We start from the raw sequence: 20579 nt of genomic DNA, 5'->3' as shown, positions 1-20579 counted from the left end.
GGATCATGAGGAAAAGAGAACTTCTGTCAGCAAGAACACAGGTGAGACTATAGAATAAATAGTTAGAGAGCTGAAAGGGAAGTGAAACATGGCTGTGGGTTTTCCTGTAATAGCTATTTAGGAGAGTCAGAGTGTAAGGTATATTCAGGGTATCTGGTATGGGGTCTGGTCCAGTCCTTTTCAGATTTGCTCTTCTGTCTTTGGTGTCCAATTGACATTCAATTCTCATCTATGGCTCAACTGTAGCATGCACAATGATCACACCTTAGTAAACTGTTCTGTCTCTGCAAATGTGCTAAAGCAAGTTGAGGGTAAACAACAGACCCAAAACCCTTTGATGAGCAAGAGGGATATCTACCCTAAGCACGTGAAGACTTCTCAGTGAGACTGATGAATGAGAATAATTTCTTCCAATGAACATGGAGGTGTCTAAAGCTGGTGCTGAGTGATCAGAGCCTGGCCAGACGTGAAAGACAAATAAGTAGTGTTAAAACAGTATAATAGGGGCTCCCCCTGCAACCTATGGTAGCAGTCACCTGCTGGGGACCAAACTTATAAATACAGGTTGTGAAAATATTCCAGAGAGGGTATTATCAGGAAAATACATTTTTTTCTACCAAACCTTTGTGGATATAGTTCATCTTCTGCTGAGGGTTTATAACTGGTTTATCTATCTAGATTAGATAGCTAAAGATAGATAAATCATTTATTTATCATTTACTATGTTTTGGGCATCGTGTTATTACAAATGCCAATGAAAAGGAAGATAGTCCTTGCCTTCAAGAAGCTTACATATAAGGGGAGAAAACTGCACATAAAAGAGAGAGCAAAAGTTTTTTTGTGGGTAAATTCCATTGAGGGCAGGGCAGCTAAATGGTATAGCAAATAGGGTTCCAGATCTGGATCAGGATGAGCCATAGATGAGATTTAAAATCAACTTCAGACACTAGCTGCAGCAAGTCATGTTTGCCTCAATTTCCTCATCTATAAAATGAACTAGAGAAGAAAATGGCAAACTACTCCAGTACTTTTGATAAGAAAATTCCAAATGACCCTGTGAACCATATCACACACCAATGTTGTCCAAGAAGTTATCTAATCCAGTGGATTAAGGCAAATAAGGTTAACTGACTTGCCCAAGATCACACACTAGTAAATGATTAAGATCAAATTTGAACTCTAGTCTTCTTGACTTGTCCAGTGCTCTATCCTCTGAACTACCCAGCTACCTCATTGTTCTCTAGTCCTCCCAAATTTCCCTTCTCTTCTTACTAGTTTTCTTTTGCCAGTTTCACAATTATCTCTTCACAACGCCTCTTCAAGTTCATTTTTTGAGTTGTTCTCCTCTCATTTTGCTTTACAGGCAGATAATTGAGAGTTGTCACCCCATTAAATAGGATGGTGTTTGTTACTGGTATGAATCTGAGGGTCATTTATCTTAGCAGTGTCTTTGAGGTTGCCCTCTGTATGGCAGGGATGGAAATGTCTGGGCAAAGTCAAGCAAATAGCTTCATTTCCTCTGATGCAATCATTTAGGTTTACTGAATCTCTGTTTTCATGGGGGGGAGGGGTTAAAGGGTGAGAATAATCAAGGCATTACACATTTTTGTGAAGATAGCAGGCCTACTTCAGTAGGAGCTATGGACATGCTCCTCCCATGGACTGGACTCAGGTAAGCAGAAAATTTCCCTATAATAAATATGAAATCATTGGAGAGAAGAATGGAAAAAGGCAGATGGTGAGTTAAACCTTTGACAAAGATCTCATTTGAGTCCCACAGTGACTTTGAGAGATGCTATGAGAGGAAATAGGAAAAGAAACTCACAAAAAGAAAGATGAACTTATTTTGACAAATGTGAAGTAGTCAGGAGGGCAATCCAAGAGGGGCAGAGAAGATAAATTCTGATAAAATTCTGTTAAAAAGCAAGAATGCAAAATTGGATATGAGTCTAATTTGCCATCACAGCTTATGTGATGAGATTATCTTTTATGAAGGTCTAGTGAAATTATTCTATTTTTTAAGTAATGGGGAAAAAAAACCCAAAACCAACCAGCTTCATTGGTATGTGATGAGTCATTTTCATTGCCTGTGATATAATTTCAACCTTTTAGAGGAAGAAGTGCAGATAATTAAATTGTCAGTAGTTTAGTAAGAATGATGGGTACTCAAATATCCCACCAGCAACCAGGAAATGTTTTGATTTGCTGGGAATGGGCCTGGAATAAAAAAATAGTCAAGTGAACATTAGTTGACAAAAGAACATTTTGCTTTGGATCTAGGAGATGAGAAATGGGAGAAGAGAGAGAATAGGTGAATTCCAAGAAAGGAAAATAATGAATTAGGCTCAAGCAGGAGAAATTTTACCCAGGAAATAGCATAAGAAGTTCAGTTATTATCTATTAATACTGAGTAATTTTCTTTTATTCACTTTGTTGATTATTTCTCTTATTTCTACAATGAATTCTTTCTTATGACTAAACAATTTCTTCAGGTTTAAATGAGGATAACAATATCTGTTTTACCTAATTCGTGGGTCTGTTTTAAGGCTTAGATGAGATAGTTTCTGAAAAGGGTATTGCTCCATGGCAGGGAACACATGTAGAATGGCACTTTAGGCTCCCAGAACAGAGAATTCTACTTCTCCCCAACTGGTTCTAGTGGTAACCAGGAAGCTGTGTGTCTTCTAGTACTTTAGCTCCTGAGAGCCTATTCAGGTTGTTCCCTTCTTAGCAGTCCCCCAAATGACATCAGTAAACCTTTACAAAAAGCTTATTTCCTGAGAAGGTAAAGCAAGGACAGGTTACAAGCCACTGCTATCTCTCTCATTGCACCTACACAATGTTTGGAGAGAGTGATCTCATATTTAAAGTACAAAGGTGTTTAGACACATATGTAAAGAATATGTGGGACCTTTGGGTACCTCTAACCTCCTGGACTGTTACTTTTTCTCCTCAAGTAGAGTTCTTGTTATGTTCTTCTTGGATAAGTGTAGTCCATTTGCCAGACTCTGAATTCAAAGCTAGCATTTCTCCCCATCAGGAAGGGTCTCAATTCCCATAATAATGGATCTCATTAGGTGCTTCTGTCATCAGTCACTGCTACTATCTATGATGGACTCAACCTCATCTTCTTCCTTTCAACAACTATGTAAATTCAGGAGCTCCATCTGAACCATCAGAGGTCCCACTAACATTAGGGGCTAAGTGACAGTGTTTCCCAGGTATCAGTGACTGACATCAGAAGCTGACTGGGGAATAGAAGGTCATGTTGAGTACAAACTAGACAGAAAGAAAAGGCAACTTCAGGATCCTTCAAGGAAGGGCATTGACCCTCAGAGCTCAGAAGAGAGTCAAACTAATTTGCCCAAGAACGCAATGCAAGAATGTATCCAAACTGAGGACTCAAATCCTGGTCTTTTAAACACAGTCTGATGTCTTTAACTCTTAAGCCATGCTGTCTTTCAAAGAAGAATTTTGCATTCTTTCAAAGAAGAATTTTGCATTCTTTCAAAGCCCACCTGGATAATCTAAATGCAGAGTCTTTGCTTGCCTAGCAAGTTATGCTGCTTTTACTGCCCTGTAGCTGAATTCTGACTTTGAAGGCCCCTGCCAAATTGAGAAGTAAAATCCGTCTTCTCTCTCTGGGACAAGAATTACCTTCCCTTTTAATAGAGTTTGGGCTCAAGACAAAAAGAATGTGGTATTTGTTTCCAGGATTATTAAATTACATATATAATATACTTCCTGAGAATGTACAGTATTAGGAGAGTTTATAACTGAATTCATCCCAACCATACTCTGGTTTCTCTTAATGAGGATAATGATTACAGGGCTTAACTATAATTCTGTATTGGTTCTTTTGTGAATGGTAGACTTTTGCTGGCCAGTCTTTGGAGGGCTTTAACAAAAGGCATCTTTAACTTGTGTAAACATTGTTAGTTAAGGTCTCACCCAAACTCATTTTTTGAGTTTTCAATCTATTTAATATAGCACAAACAATAGCAAGATCAGATTAAGCACCAGTTTACACCACTGGGGGAAGGGGGGAAGAAAATGAAAGCTGAAGTGGGGGAGGGGGAAACACAGTTAATTCCATCCTGTCAGCAGTGGATATTAAAGATTATTAGTTAGCATGCTTGATTATGTGTAAACCACAATGGTGGTACTGTTAAATTTTTATTTAATTTTCACAAAGGTAAGGAAAACCCTAAGCTTGACGACAACCCCAAAGTATCAGCTGTAAATCTTTGTTACTTTTGAAAAAATCCCCAGTGGATAGACAGCATGGCATAGTGCATAAGGCCTTGGACATAAAGTTAAAAAGATCTGGATTCAAATTCTGTCTCAGATATATATTAGCTCTGTGACCTTAGCAAAGTATCTTGAATTCTGTTATCCTTTAATAAAAAAAAAAAAGTCCTTGACCCCATCAAACAAGGCCATGGCTATAATCAAGGTAAATCTGGAATCTAAAGGCAGGAAAACCCTCTGATAGGCTGTGATTGATTAATAAATTCAATAATAGCTTTTGGATGTTCAAAAATTTGGATATTCACTTTTACACTAAAATATATTCAGATTAACTCATTTTTTTTTTCAATGATAGCAAAGAACTGAAACAAAGTACATGCCCATCAACTGGGGAATTGCTAAATAAGCCATGATATATAAATGTAATGGAATATTTTGTTATTATTCAGTCATTTAATTGTGTCCAACCCTTGGTGACCCCACATAAGTCACATGGAATCTACGTGAACCATAATGTCCATGGGATTTTCTTGGCAAAAATACTATAGTGGTTTGCCTTTTCCTTCTCCAGTTGATTAGGTAAGCAGAAGTTAAGTGACTTACTCATGGTCACACAGCTAATACATGTCTGAGACTGATTTTAAATTCAAGTCTTTCTAACTCCAAATCAGTTTTCTCTATCCACCAAGCTACCTAGCTAACAATGGAACATTATTAGACTTTAAAAAATGATGATGATGAATACAGAGAAGCAAGGAAAGATCTTCATGAACTCATTGATGCAGTCAGGTAAACAGAATCAAGAAAACAATACACACAATGACAACAACAATATAAATGGAAAGAACACACACAGAGTAATCAAAAATGAATGTTGTAAAATTACAAAGAATAAACTCATCTCAGAAAAAGAAATATGTGAAAACACCCTTTGCAGAGATGGGAGAACCATGGATATGACACAATACATGTTGCACATTTTTAGACTTTTTTTGCTATATAATCAATTATGTTGCCTTTTTAAAAAAACTCTTCCTTTTTTCCTTTTGTCTTTAAAACATTTGATACATAGGCCATGGGGAGAGGGTGTATGACAATCATGGCATTATAAAAAAAATCCAAAAGCATTAATATAAGCTTGATGATCTCTCTTTTGCTTTTTCTTCAATGTTCAGCAACCAAATAGTGCCCAGCCCCAAATAGTGCCCAATTTTTCCAAAAATATATTTTCAGATCTAAGCAGTAGGTGGCATTAGTGAGCAAGGAAGGCTAAACTGTCAGTGTTCTTGGGAGGAGTGGCTTTCTTTCAGCTCCCTCCTCCTTGAGAGGATGGTTTTCCTTACAAACTCAGGCCTCCAAAAATGATGGCCACTGGTTTGAAATGAAGATAAGCTACCTATGCTCTTCTCCTTTGCAAGTCATCACTCTCAGTGGCTTATAATTTGTTTCTAGGAGTAGATGAATCCCAATTTCATATGCAAGACTTTTATAGACTAATATCATTCTTTGACTTGGCAGCCCTGAGACCCAGATCAACTTCTACTGGGCAGAAGATCTTAATCTGGGGACTATGAACTTAAAAAAAATGATAGCAATTTCACTGATTTCCTTTGTGATTCTATGTATTTTATGCATTTAAAAATATTATTATGAGAAGAGGTCCATAGGCTTCTCCATTCTGTCAAATGGGTCCATGAAACAAAAAGAGGTTTCAAATCCTTGCTCTACAATGAAGCATGCTTTCCTCTTATCCTCTCTATTCTGAAAATTAAATAAAATTAAATAAACACAAATAGTTTAGCATTTATGTTAATCAACAGCATTTTAGAATAGGTAAATGAGATCTAGATTGTAGGCAATCTTATCTATAGACAATGGATAAACTATCAATATATTTGCCCACCTAGCTAACCAAAAGGTAGCAACAGTGGCTTTGACAAAAGTTAAAAGGAAGAGACCCCTGGATCTGCTCCATTCCTTTTACTGGCTCTTACATCTCCATAGCTGTATGTCCCAGCTACTGTTGCTGTTCCTTCTTCTATGTCATAAAAGGAGATTAATTCAGATCTTCTGAATCTCATAGTTTTCTTAATCTCATTGTTTATCACTCTCTGAAACTATTTTCATGCTTAATTTTCAAGATCCTTCTTTCTTCTTACTTGCATCTGGCATCTTCTAGCAGGACCATTTCTCTCCAATAAAGTTGAAAAGGACAAACTCGTGAATCAAGAGCAATCGCTACTACAAGATTTTTAACCTAAAGTAAAGGAATATCCCAAAAAGCTTTATTTGTTAAAGTAATTATACAAGCAAATATATAAATACACCTTTACAAATATACAAATATATAAATATACCTTTACACCCGTGAGTAAGTCACTTAACTTCTGCTTACCTAATCAACTGGAGAAGGAAAAGGCAAACCACTATAGTATTTTTGCCAAGAAAATCCCATGAACATTATGGTTCACATAGATCTCTTTACAAATATATAAATACACCTTTACATACAACTAGAGTTATGACTGTGATCATCTTGACACTAATTTTGTAATTGTTAAGTCCTAGTCTCCATGATCTCATGTGAAATTTTCTTGGCAAAGATACTGGAGTGGTTTGCCACTTTCATCTCCATTTTATTTTATAGATAAGGAAACTGAGGCAACCTGGGATAAGTGACTTGCTCAGGATCACACAGTTAGTGACTTTGCCACCTAGGTGCCCTTTATATTAGCTTATAAATGTATAGATCTATGGAATAACATTGTTTAAATGGAGTTATTGAATAATAGTACTGGAAGAGACTTTGGAAAACAATCCCTCTCTTCTTCCTGGACCATTTCAGTGTCAACTCCTCCACAGAGCTTTCCGAGATTTTCTAAGAACAATGACAACTTTGTCTTCTTACAATTTTTAGGACATTTTGTCTAGTTCTTTATTTATCACATTCTATAGTGTCTTATATTTATTATCTACACTTATTTGTGAATAACCTTTTAGTTGTAATCTCTTTTAAAGCAAGAGCTCTCTCTTTTTAACCTGTTGAACTTAACACTCATCCCAGGGCTTGGCCCATAATAGATTCCCAACAAATGTTCATTAAATTGTGGTTGAGGTAGCAGGAACCTTCGAATCCAAGGATATTATAGTGGAGAAGAACCTTGCAACTACAGAATACAGAAGTAAGACCTATACATCACTTAGTCCAAAAGTGCCAAAAATTGCTTCCCAGATAATAAAGGGTTTTTTTATATCTTAAAATACAACTTTATTTAAAAATATAAAAAAGATTCCTAACTCACATGTCTTATAAAAACAGTGAATCTGTGAGTAGTAGTTTGCTGATTCCAACCCACTTATTTACAAATGAAGAAACTAAAGCCATGAAGGGAGGTAACGTGTCTCATTCTCTACAGGTAATGAATTCTTTGAAGGGTATCAAAGAGAAGCTGCATAGCAAGCTTCAGGGTACTGCCAACAAGAACATGCTGTAGCATTTAGCTTTAGAATTTTCTTTCTTTTTTTTTTTTTTTTTTTGCAAGGCAGTGGGATTAAGTGGCTTGCCCAAGGCCACACAGCTAGGTAATTATTAAGTGTCTGAGGTCAGATTTGAACTCAGGTACTCCTGACTCCAAGACTGGTGCTCTATCCACTATGCCACCTAGCCACCCCTAGAATTTTCTTATGCCGTGATCTCCACAGCTGTACTATTCTGAGGTTTCATTATGGCATCTAAATGGACTCTAGATTTTCTTTTTTTTCTTTTAGAATAATATTTTATTTTTCCTAATTATACATAAATAAAAATTTTAGCATTCATGTAAAACAATTTTGAGTTCTGAATTTTCTCCCCTCCTCATCCTTCCTCACTTCCTGAGACAATAAGCAATTTGATATAGGTTATATATGTGCAATCATGCAAAGCATATTCCCATATTAGTTATGTTATGAAAGAAGAAAGATCAAAAGAAAAAATGAAAAAATAAAGAAAATGAAAATAATATGCTTAGACATGCAATCAGACTCCATCAGTTCTTTCTCTGAATGTAGATAGCATTTTTATCATGATTCCTCTGGAACTGGACACCAGATTTTCAAAGGCTACACCAGAAGAGAGTAAGTTTAGAAATGTTCACTATGTTGAAAAGACTTAAAAGTGGTCTGAAGGACAAACCAGGTCTGATATTTAAGAGCTATCTTAAGTAGATACAGAGTAGCTCATCATAAAGAGGATGGCTATTGTATGGTGATTTCTTTGTCTCATGAAACAAAAAACAATGTAAAATGGCACTCTGTCTTGTGTAATCACTTTATGTTTCTGCATTAACCATGGAAAAGGAGACAAAGGTACAAAAATCAGAGTTTTTAAACATATAAAAAAATTAGCCTGATTCTTAGTTTTCCAAATAGAAAATCCATGCCCAATGGCAAGAGAGTCAATATATTAGTCAAGGAACTGAACTAAAGCCATATGAATGTTTTCACTATAAATGGAACCAAGAGATATAAAGCAAAATTGGAGCTAAGAAAGGCTCACTGGTTCTCTTTGGAGGAGCATTTAAAAATATTGGTTTCATTGTGCAACTAGAGGCATTGCAAATTATCATTTCATAGCATACTTTTTTTTACTTTGAAGTATTCATGAAAATATAAATAAAGGCCATCATGAAATAAAATACAAGTTATGTACCAATACCTACCTAATCTGTTGTGGAGAATAAGGAGCAAGAAAAATTATATTAAGCCAAAAATGCCCTCTGAATTAAATCATATACATCAGTACTTGGTGGTTTCAGTTCAAAGTTGGATGGATATAGGAGAGAAAATGATAAATATGGCTCAAGAGAATGATTTCTTGACTTGCATGTATATTAGATATAAGTGAGGCAGAGCTGTAGAGCATCATCACTCTCACTCTCCTCTCTAGAATCATAGAAGACCTGTGACAAGAAAAAGGTCAAGATGACTAGGATGCAGGGGGCAACCTTGACCTTTCTACACTAAGGTGACAGATACCAATGGCTTCATGAGTGCCTTGTATCTATATTGCATAACAAAAACCTTTTTTTTAACAGCATCCTAAAGTGCTAGATATAATGAACATTGATTAAAATCATAAACAAGGAAATTAATAGGAAATGAGTTATTACTGGTGTGAGTCTTTTTTTTTAGGTTTTTGCAAGGCAAGTGGGGTTAAGTGGCTCCCCTAAGGCCACACAGCTAGGTAATTATTAAGTGTCTGAAGTCACATTTGAACTCAGGGCCTCCCGACTCCAGGGTCGGTGCTCTATCCACTGTGCCACCTAGGCACCCCAGAGTCATTTTCAAAGTGTTTTTTGCTTAGTCAGATGATTGACTTGTTGAAGTCAATACCAAGTTAAACAAAAGGAGATGAAAAGGTATGCATGTATTTAAAATAACTCCAAATAGGAATAAGGCAACCAGGTGGCACATGACTAGAAGGCTGGACCAGAGTCAGATTCATCTCCAAATCTTTTGATGCTTACTACCTGTGTGACCTTGGACAAGCAAGCCACTTTATCTTTCTCCATCTCAGTTTCCTAATTTTACAGGTAATGACCCTGAAGATACCTTCCAGATTTAGATCAATGATCCTATGGTCTATTTAAACAAGCTTGTGGGAATTTTATTCCTAAAAAGGAGAATAGATGTGAAATGCATCTCAACAAGGGCTATCAACAATTTCATGCAGAAGTTTAATTGATGTAAAACAATAACCACATTAAAGAGGCTAAAAGAGCCATGAAGACACCTTAGCCAGCAAATACTTCATCTCATTGCCAAGGGAGAGGATATGGCAGCCAAGGGAAATGTTGGTTTAGAATAGAAACCCACTTGCAAAACATTATGAAGAACAGATTTTTTAAAATTAATATGCATTTATTAAGGGCCTAATATAAACCAGGCGCTGTGCTAAATTAAATACTTTACAAATATTATCTCATTTTGATCCTCAAAAATACTCTGAAAGACAAGTATTATTATAAGCCTCACTTTACAGATGAAGAAACTGAGGCAGACAGAGTTTAAGTAGCAGGTGTTTTTTTCTTTCAGTTCTGAGACTAGATTTGAACTCAGGTTTTCCTGATTTGAAGGTCAGCACTCTAGCCACTGTGCCATCTTATGAGAAGTATTGCTGTTCAATGTAGTAGAGGGGGAAGAGTCTATAAGGGTCATACCTAGAATTGGAGATGAACTTGGAGCCAACTAATTCGTATCTCACACTTCACAGATGAGGAAGCTAAGACCTATATTCATGTCCAGTTCTGGTGTTCAGTTCTGGTTCCTCTGTGCACCTGAAGCTGGGTTACCCTGATTGGTAGGTGGAGGAGTGCAAATTCACTTTGTCCATGCTATCTAGTCAGTCCCAGACAATGCAACATACTCATACCCAGTCACTCCATCCAAGAAACCAGACTCTATCATGGAAATTACTATCTGCTCCATTTTTAATCAGCTTCTCTTCCTGTCCTTTTTCTACCTCTTGGTCTAGAAATAGTAATCAAATAAATTTGCTGTGACAATTGATAGCCTTATAGTTCCACTTGCAATCCCTGTAACTTTTCAGATCAAAATTTTTTCTCTGGTCACCACTCCCCTATGTGTTATCTTCCCCTTGAGGGCCTGTCTCACTTTTAAGGCAGCTAAAAGGTGCAGGAGACAGAGCACTAGTTCTGGAGTCAGGAGGACCTGATTTCAATCAGACCTTAGTCACTTCATAATTACCTAGCTGTGTGATCTTGTAAATCACTTAACCCCATTGCCTTCAAACCTAAAAAAAGACAATATCATAATAAGAGTTTCACTCACTCATGCAAGGACTTTATGTTCGTGCTAGAGAAGGATTGGTGGAAGAACTGAAAATGTTTAGTTTGTAGAAAAGAAGGTTTAGCAAGGAAATAGGGGAGGAGGAGAGGGAAATAAATATCTATATAACCCTAAATATGAGTCAGGGCCCATACTACTCACTTTACAAATAGCATGTCTTTTGTTCTTCCCAAAACCCTGCAAGGTGGGCGCTTTTATTATCTTCATTTCATAGTTGAAGAAACCAAGGCTATCAGAGATTAAATCATTTGCTCAGTCATGATAACTATCTACAAATATTTTAAAGTCTGTCATATGACAAAGGGATTAGATTTATTCTCTTTGATTCCAGAAAATAAAATCAAGAGCACTATATGTGTGTGTGTGTGTATTTATGTATAGACAAATTTAAGCTTTAGAAAAGGAAAAACACCTAACTATCCCAAGATATAATGGCTTCCCCATTAGCTGAAATTTATATGCAAAGGCAGATTATGTTGTAGAGTTGATTCTTTGGGACTGGGCAGGGAAAGTTAGAATGGGAATAGATGAGAATTTGAAGTCCCATCCAACTCTGAAATATTGTACTTCTGTTAAAGTTTCATATAATAGTAAAAATGGAAGAACAAGAGACAGACTAAAAAAATGGAAAAGATCAGTAAACATTTCTAAAACAGTCTTCTCCATCAGGGATAATGGAACTATTTTGTTTATACACAAACATCACAGTCCCTGTTGAGCTGTATAGAAGTCTACTTAAAGGAAACCCATGCTGGAAAGACACAATTTGGAAGATGTTGAAGTATTTCTTATCAAGATACCATACGAAAAAAATATCAAATAATTGGGGAAAAATCACAAACATTAATACCACATAGAAAGATAATTTGAGAAGGCATCCTTAGAAATTTTTTTTGAAAGTAATCTATGTTTCAGGGGCATCCATGATCATGGTAGACCACATCTTTAGAGTATTAAAATTAACTGAAAAAGTGATAATACCAAATTCTTTTATAATGATTGTTTCTTGATTATTTTTTAAGTGAGTCTTCTACCATAAGATATTTCCTATACAAGCAATATATTTCCTATACAAAATAAGATATTTCCTATAAAAAGATAATTTTGTTTGACAATCATCTGGTTATTAATATTAAGTAAAGATATATATGTTCACCAATCAAATCTAATCCAATTCAATTTGATCTAATAAACATGTGTTAAGCAAATACTAGGTGCAAGATTATAAAGAACAACAACCCAATCTCTTTCTTCAAATGGATTATTCTATCAATTGTGAAAGGACAAAAATGGTAAATATAGGTATATAAATAATAATTTGATATTGGCAAAGAATTTTATATATGTTAGTTCATTTAATACTCAACTATATTGTGAGGTGTATGCTTTTATTTTACCAATTTTCCAGAGGAAGAAACTGAGACTGAGAGAGGTTAAATGAATTTACCAATATCACACAATTAGTAAGTTTCTCAAGAGGATTTAAAATTTAGATCTTCCTGACTTCATGTATCACATTTCATCACCCAGCTGGTATTAGAAAAGACTTCCTATAGACATGTTAACTGGCAAAAGTTTTTTCCACTGTCAGAGTGTCCAGTCTGATGAAAACTGGATTTCCTATTAATAGAATGGTTTTCTTATCTTCCTATTTGCAGATAGTGAATGAGGTTCTTAGGAGAATGCTTTATGTTCATTGTCTTTACTATGTTATCTGAGAGCATCTGCCTTCTGCAGACCCAATTTGTCAATTCAAGCAGAAGTTGGAGGATGCAATTATTTCCTTTTGTTCTTATTCTTTCTTTATCCTTCTCCTCCTTCATTTATTTTCTTTTCAAAAAGCTAGGACTTTTGTATATACCAAATAAATATACAAATGAATATAAAAATAAATATATAAAATGAATATATATATATAAAATAAAAATGTATTTTGTCCTATGAAGTTTTCACTTTTGATTTTTTTGAAATATAGTTCTGAAAAAAACAGGCTTTTAAAAAACCCATTGTATTTTAAATGGAATTGATAACTTCTTTAAATCCAAATCACTCTGATTTCAAAGAATGTCCAATATTATCCCAATCCAAGTTTCTGTGGCTCATTGTTTAGGTTTTGATGGTTTACTTTAGAATTATAAATAGCAATTTTTTTCTGTTCTATTCAGAGAAGACTCTGAGGGTCTTCCTCTCCCAGATTGATAACTTTGTGATGATAAACTGAGCAATCATTTGTCTCAACTCTTACCTAGACTTAGTCATTGAATGGGTGTTGCCTTGGACAAACTGAGACCTGGGGAAGACTTTAATGTAGAAAGGCCAAGGTTTCCTCCTGCATCCTGAGTTATTGCCAGTCATCCTGTCCTTTTTCTTGTCACACATCTTCTATGATTCTAAAGAGGAGAGTGAGAGTAATGATGCTCTACAGCTCTGCCTCACTTATAATCCAATATACATGCAAGTCAAAAAATCATTCTCCTAATACCATTAGTCCTCATGGAGAATGAAGGACAAACTGCAATAATAACAATTTATGAATAATATTGTATTTATTTATCAAGCCATGGAGTACTGCAAGCTTACCTTAGTGAGATCCAGCAATCACTCAGAAGAGTTGGACCTATATATTGACACAGTTAAAACTAAGTAGATAAAAAATCAGTTATTCTCTAGGAAAAGTATATGCCCTATTTAGACCTCACAAAAATAAAAGGTCATTAAATAGGAAGAACCGAACACTTTGAATGAAGGTCTACTGTTTTAAATAACTCATCTAAACTGCCTCATTACCTTTTTTCTTGGATATTAATTTGTCAAAAACTCAACAGGAATTTGAAGAATGTAATTTTTGTTCACTATAAATTAGATTGCTGTCCCTCACTGAGAGAACTCAGATCTAAATAAAAAAGAATTACTGAAGAGGATAACAAATAACTCTTATGTCCCTGCCTGGGAGATGACAAATTTTGGAACTATGGTCTTGAGGAAACAGAACTGGTAAGGACAATAAATGGTTGTGTTCCTACCTTTTATGAAAGATCACTATAGAACCTCATCTAAAAAGAGTCCTGTAATATGCCAGCTAGAAGACTGAAGTTTTACATCAAACAGAGACTAAGACTGGATACGATGGTGGCTACATAGAAAAATGATCCCAGAAGTCCAGTGAGTCAACCCATCTAACACAGATACTACTCCCTTTGAGAAACTAGCTCAGGATCTGAGAGACTCACTCAACCAACTCTGCATCAGATCGACCATACGGTAGAGATATCATGCTCTGTGAGGCGAGCTTAGCCTAGGAGCAGAACAACATTTATCACATACACTGAATTCACACACTGCAGTGAACTTTTTAGGGACTCTCTGGAGAAAGAAATTATGTCAAGACCCTGCTTTTTCAGAATTGTTAGTTGCTTTGGCCACTTTTGTTCTGTATCTGGGCAGTTAGGTGGTACAATGAATAGAATACACTGATCCTGAATCAGGAAGATTTGAATTCAAATCCAGCCTCAGATTCTTACTAGCTGTATGCCCCTGGGCAAGTCATTTAGCCCTCTTTACCTCCGTTTTTCATTTGTAAAATGAGCTGGAGAAGAAAAATGACAAATCACTTCAGAATCTTTTCCAAGAAAAGCCCACCCTGGTTACAGAAAGTTGTACATAACTGAAATGATTCAACAATAACATTCCATACCTGTGAATCTTGCTACACAGTACTTTAAATTTGTGTTTCCTCTTCTCACTCCCAGGCCTCTGTTTTGATTGGGGGGACAGTAGGTCCCACATTTGGGAGACAATGTTTTATAATCACACTTTTACTATGTGTTTTGAATAAATGTAATTTTAAAGTGCTAATTAAGTCTATTGGCAGATTATTAATGGGAAGTTCATAAATGGGGATTTATGAGCTATTGCATTAGGAATAGTCATCACAGGTGTTACCTCTAACACCTGAGGTAGCTGTCACTTCCTCACCCCCCACTCCCACTCCTGGCAGTGGAACCCAACTAGTATGCATATGAATTGGGAGAGTAATGCCAAAGCATTTTTTGCACTATAATAATAAGCAGTTAGATGATAGACATCCATCTGTACATATATTATATGCAGAAACTGAATATGAGAAATGAGAGGGACCCAGAATTGAACTGGAGCAAGAAAGTGCTCTAGATTGCCTGGGGGAATTGTATAGCACTTGTAATGACCCCAAACTTCTCCAGGAAACAAAATCCAGTATTTTAACAACCATATTCTTGCAAGGTTGCCATATGATTATAAATCACAAAATCCCTTCCCCCTCCAGTCTCTGAAGAATAAAAAGTACAGTTTGTAGAAGGAGAAACCTCTACCAGGACTCTTAACATGGGAGATGGGCTAGCTCTTTTTTCCTAAAAGGTATTAAAGTATTCCTTAAAAGATAATTATCTCAGGACTAAAGGCTTAGTCCTTTGGCACCATTTCTTGATTTTTTTGCCTGAATTAAAAAGTCACAAGGAATGCCACCTGGACTCTGGGGCTTGACTGGCAGATCACTATTGGCAATAGAGAAGTGGGACAATTGTGTTTGAATCAATGGAGTCATGATTGAATATCTTTGCCCTTCTCTGAACATCCTTTCTCTAGCTTATGTAAACCCTTATTTATTAACTGATGAAATATATAAGACCAACTTGACCAGCCATAGCCAAATACATGTCATCCAAAGGACAGTGGAGAAATGAATAGTATACATAAGTAGTCTTCAGTGTATCACCAATGACAAATTTGCACAAAAGGCAGTCATGAGATGTATGATCATAGACATGTGAGAAAAAGAAATGGAAAAAAGAAATGGGCTAGTTAGCAAAGGGTATTGAGACAGACATAATATAGATAGATAGACTGCTACTTCTATAATGTTTAGATACTGGGATCAAGGCCCTTCCCAGTGTGGAATTAATTTCATTAGAAGATTTATGATAGATATGAGTGAGAAAGCTTAAATGAAATGATTTGTGACCTGTTGGTGATATACTCGTATCACTGACATTAATAACACCATTGAAAGACTGAAATGTGATGAAAGAGTCTAGATGAGATCAGAAAATCTTTTTTCTAGTTTCTTCTTTGCTACTAGAGTCTCTTCAAACTGATATTTTTGTGGTTGTTCAGTTATTTTTCAGTCATCTTGGAATCTTCATGGACTTCCATCTGTGGTTCTCTTGGCAAAGAAACTAAAGTGGTTTGCCATTTCCATCTCCAGCACATTTTGCAGATGAGGAAAATGAGGCAAACAGGGTCAAGAGACTTGCACAGGACCACACAACTATCAAGTGTCTGACACTAGATTTGAACTTAGGAAGATGAGTCTTCCTGACTCCAGTCTGGTCCTCTGTTCACTGCACTACCTAGCTACCCAGACAATTCTTTGCCTTGACAAAATAGTTAAAAGAAGATAAGTAGTTAAAATGTTTTTTTAAAAAATCCTAATAACCACATTGGCAAAACATGCATCATTTAAATTGATATGATTTTTAAAAGAATTGTCTGTCATAGTTATTGACAACAGATTAAAGGAATCAAGGAAGCCAAAACTGAACTGGCAGGATCCCAAGAAGGAACCATGCAGAAGCAAAGAGTTTGATCAGACTTCTTTGGTGGTAACTTCCTTTTCCCTCCTGGCATACATCTTTGGCTTGGGATGAATCTCTGTACTGTATATATCCTGTATATCTCTTGAGAGTAATAAAATAATAAAAAATACCACTTACAACCACTGAAAAAGCAAACCTTAACTCTCTGTGTTGATTAAATGATTCATCATTCAAAGTTAAATTATTTTTTTCAATTTTTATTACAAACTTTGAGAGGTCTTGCATTAAGTGGATGATTGTATTTACACAAATAGTTACACCCATTTCCTTAGTTGAGGTTATGGCTCTCCAAGCTCTAATTGAAGCAAAGGGCCTTAGCAGGTTTTTTCCCTCAGGCAGAACCTAAAACTGAATTCCCCTGACTCTGACACTAATTGGTCCATTTGATGATAGGCAATCCATTTTAACTTGTGGTAGTGAGGGAAGGCTGCTGAATTTGAAGTCAGGAGATCATGATTCTTTTCTTGGTTCTGCCATTTTGTACCTGTGGGTTCTTGGACAAATCATTTAACTTCTTTTGGTCTCAGTTTCCTCAGTTGTAAAATTAGTAGAGTCTTCCCTTCTATTTCTAAATCTATGATTCTATCTTTTCTCTTAATCTTCTATATCCAGAGTTCCTTTTACAATTCCAACATTCTCTGTTCCCCAAAACCAACCAGAAACAAGGTTACTCTTCCACAGGGCAACTGAGCACATACTGATGGAGATGTTTGGCCCTAGGACTCTTAGAGCTGAAACTTCAGCCACAATGTGAACCCATGGAGTTAAAAGTCATGTGGAATACATTTGAATCAGTCTTGAAACCATTAGTCTTTCTTCAAAGTTAAGGACCAGACTTACTGGGGCTAATTCTGAATCCTTAGAGAGAGCCTCAGGCTTCTCTGATTCTTACTTCCAACTTTTTCTAGAAAATGCATAAAGGAAATGAGATAAATAATATTGCATCTATGGTGGGCAGTGGAGGAAGAATCCTAATCAGACCTGCAAGTTAATTGATGTAGGGAGCATTTGATTAAGAATTTCTTTACTGAAGCAAATTGGTACTTTCTCTGCAACTCAGTCTCTCAGTTTCCTGAGACTGTGACATTAGGTGACTTGCCCAGGGTCACACAGCTAACATGTGTCAGAAAACTTTGAACGCAGGTCTTTCTGACTGAAAAGCCAGCTCTCCATCACTAACACACACACACACACACACACACACCATATACATGAGTACAGATATATTTATATCTATAGTCACAGGTTGATTTTATACACATATAAGCATATATGTATATATATATAAATTTATATACATTAAATATTTTCATATACATATATCATTCCTGATTAGATAACAGGAAACCTTGTTCCTTGACTGCTTCCACAATATGGATACATTCATACATCTTGTGGAAATATAGCTATCTTATGGAAATGGCAGAGACAAATATCAATTGCATAAAAGTGTAAGCCCCTAACAATCAGAGCTTCTTTGACAATGAAATGCTCTCCACAGCAAGAAGTAAACCCTGTCAATATTTAAGCAGAAGTTGTACCATTATTTGGAAAAATTATGAAAGGAATTCCTACATTATACAGTTCTCCCATTAGAACTATTCCCCTTTCTGTAACTCATAATCAAAAATAAAGCTTAGAATCTCTAGAGGATGGAGGGTTCCAGGGGGAACTTTATCAGTAATTGAACCTTGCTTTCCATTAAGAATCATCTAGTATGGGCAGCTAAGTGGTGTAGTGGCTATAGCACCGACCCTGGAGACAGGAGGACCTGGGTTCAAATCCAGCTGCAGTCATTTAGCTGTGTAACCTTGGGCAAGTCATTTAACCCCATTGCCTTGCAAAAACCAAAAAAAAAAGAAAAAAGAAAAGAATTATCTAGTACACTCAATTTGTGTTTACTCAGCATATTTAGAGTATAACAATAGTGAGGCACATATATGACAAAGGGGAAACTCACAAACCTTGGCAGAAGTTTTTCCCCCTGTGAGTCCTGGGATACTGCCCTCTGCTGAATAGGCTGCTCAGATGGATTCCCAAAATTTGCTTTTTTCTTGAATAAATAGTTGTCATTTCATTTCATTCCATCACAAAGAGTTAAGTTCCATGAAGTTATCTCATTCATCAGGTGTCTTTCTGAATCCATTTCTGTTCTTGATGTGACTCTCCACTCCTAATTCAGGAACTTTCTCTGCTGTCAATCAGTGATGCTCCAGGAAAACTGTAGCCACAATCTAACAGACATCACAGGATATTTAGATCTTTGATAACTCAATAGGTCACCATCAATTTCTAATATTTATACCAAGGGATTTTCATATCTCAAAGATTAGAGGAGAAAAAACACAAACATAAAATAGCAAACGTAGTCATGTATACATGGCCACATGGAGGTTGGATGGATGATATGGTAACTATATTTTTTCCTACTTTATTATCAGAATGCAACTTTAAACAAACCACATGCATCACAGATAGAAAGGAAGAGAGAACTCCAAGAACCCAGTAGCTTGCTTTTGTAAATCCACTGAGCTATCAGTTCTTTTTTGCTCAACAGTGAATTAGGGAGCTATTCATTTTAAAGTGTAAGCCCCTGAGCAGGCTAGAAAAAGACCTCCCCTCAAGCCTATTTGTGGTGGTCAGGAACAAGGTGGAGAATATCTGTGTATTCTATATGCAAGTGACTAGCAAAGGTGTATCCAAGCCGGCTTCATCTTGTGAGAGTTGGACAAGTACTTAGACTGAATAATATCTCAGGCAGTTTCCAATTCTGTAATTACATGAATCAAATAATAACATTAATAACAATCTAGCCCCTTCTCATCTTTCCATTCTTACATGTCATTCTCTTCCACTCACTTTCAGTATGGTCTAGCCATATTGCCCTACTTCTACTCCTCATATATAACACTAACATCTCCCATCTCTGTGTCTTTGCACTGGTTGTCCTCTATACCTGTAATGCTAACTCTCTTCACCTCTCCCTGGGCAGGACAAAAATAAGATAAGTAGTGATGGCCCAGGTTAGAGTGTGAGGATGATGACTTTGGGCAACTCTATCTCACTTGACTCCCATTCACACTTGAGTCAAGACACCAACCCATGATGTCATTGATCCTCTGAAAACAAAGAACAAACAAATTTGACAAAGATTCTTTAATTCTGTAAGGTAAATAGTGTAAGTACTACTAGCACCAAAATAAACTGAGGTTTGTAGGTAACTTGCCCAAGGTTAAGCTTTTAGTAAGCCTTAGGATGACACTCATTCAGTGCTCATTCAATTCTGCCACACTGCTTATAATTTGAGACAAGGACAAGAAATGCAGTGGAGAAAGGCTTATTTCAGAAGTTTGCCCTGTTATCCTGGTAAAGTGAATATCAAGATTAATTAGTTGATCATGAAATATGCTGGGCATATAGTGAATGAAACCAAGTTTTTTGGAGCCATTTCATCAATAAGGATTCAAAAGATTTGGATGTTCTAGAGTCAATTCAAACTGCTCCAGGGAGCTGACTTTTAAATTTTCAGGTGCCTCAGAAATCAATAAATGCTTTAAACTAGGGCTTAATTTTTTTTTATTGATTGTTTAAACTTAAGTTCATGAATAAGTATTAATCACTTAGATTAACCTTAATAGTGTGTCATACAGACATTTCTAAAAAGAGAGAGAACTAGGTATTAGGATTTAACATTTAGCAGCACACTACTTGTTCAAGTCCTTACTTTGTCATCTATTAGGTGAACTTGGGTAAGAAACATTCCATCTCCAAGTCTCATTTTCCTTATCTGTAAAAATAATGCTAGGTGTAGGTAGGTGGTACAGTGGATAAAATACCAGGAATTCA

Source organism: Macrotis lagotis, chromosome 1 (assembly GCF_037893015.1).
Source record: "Macrotis lagotis isolate mMagLag1 chromosome 1, bilby.v1.9.chrom.fasta, whole genome shotgun sequence".
NCBI lineage: Eukaryota > Metazoa > Chordata > Mammalia > Peramelemorphia > Peramelidae > Macrotis > Macrotis lagotis.
This window is presented reverse-complemented; position numbering follows the sequence as displayed.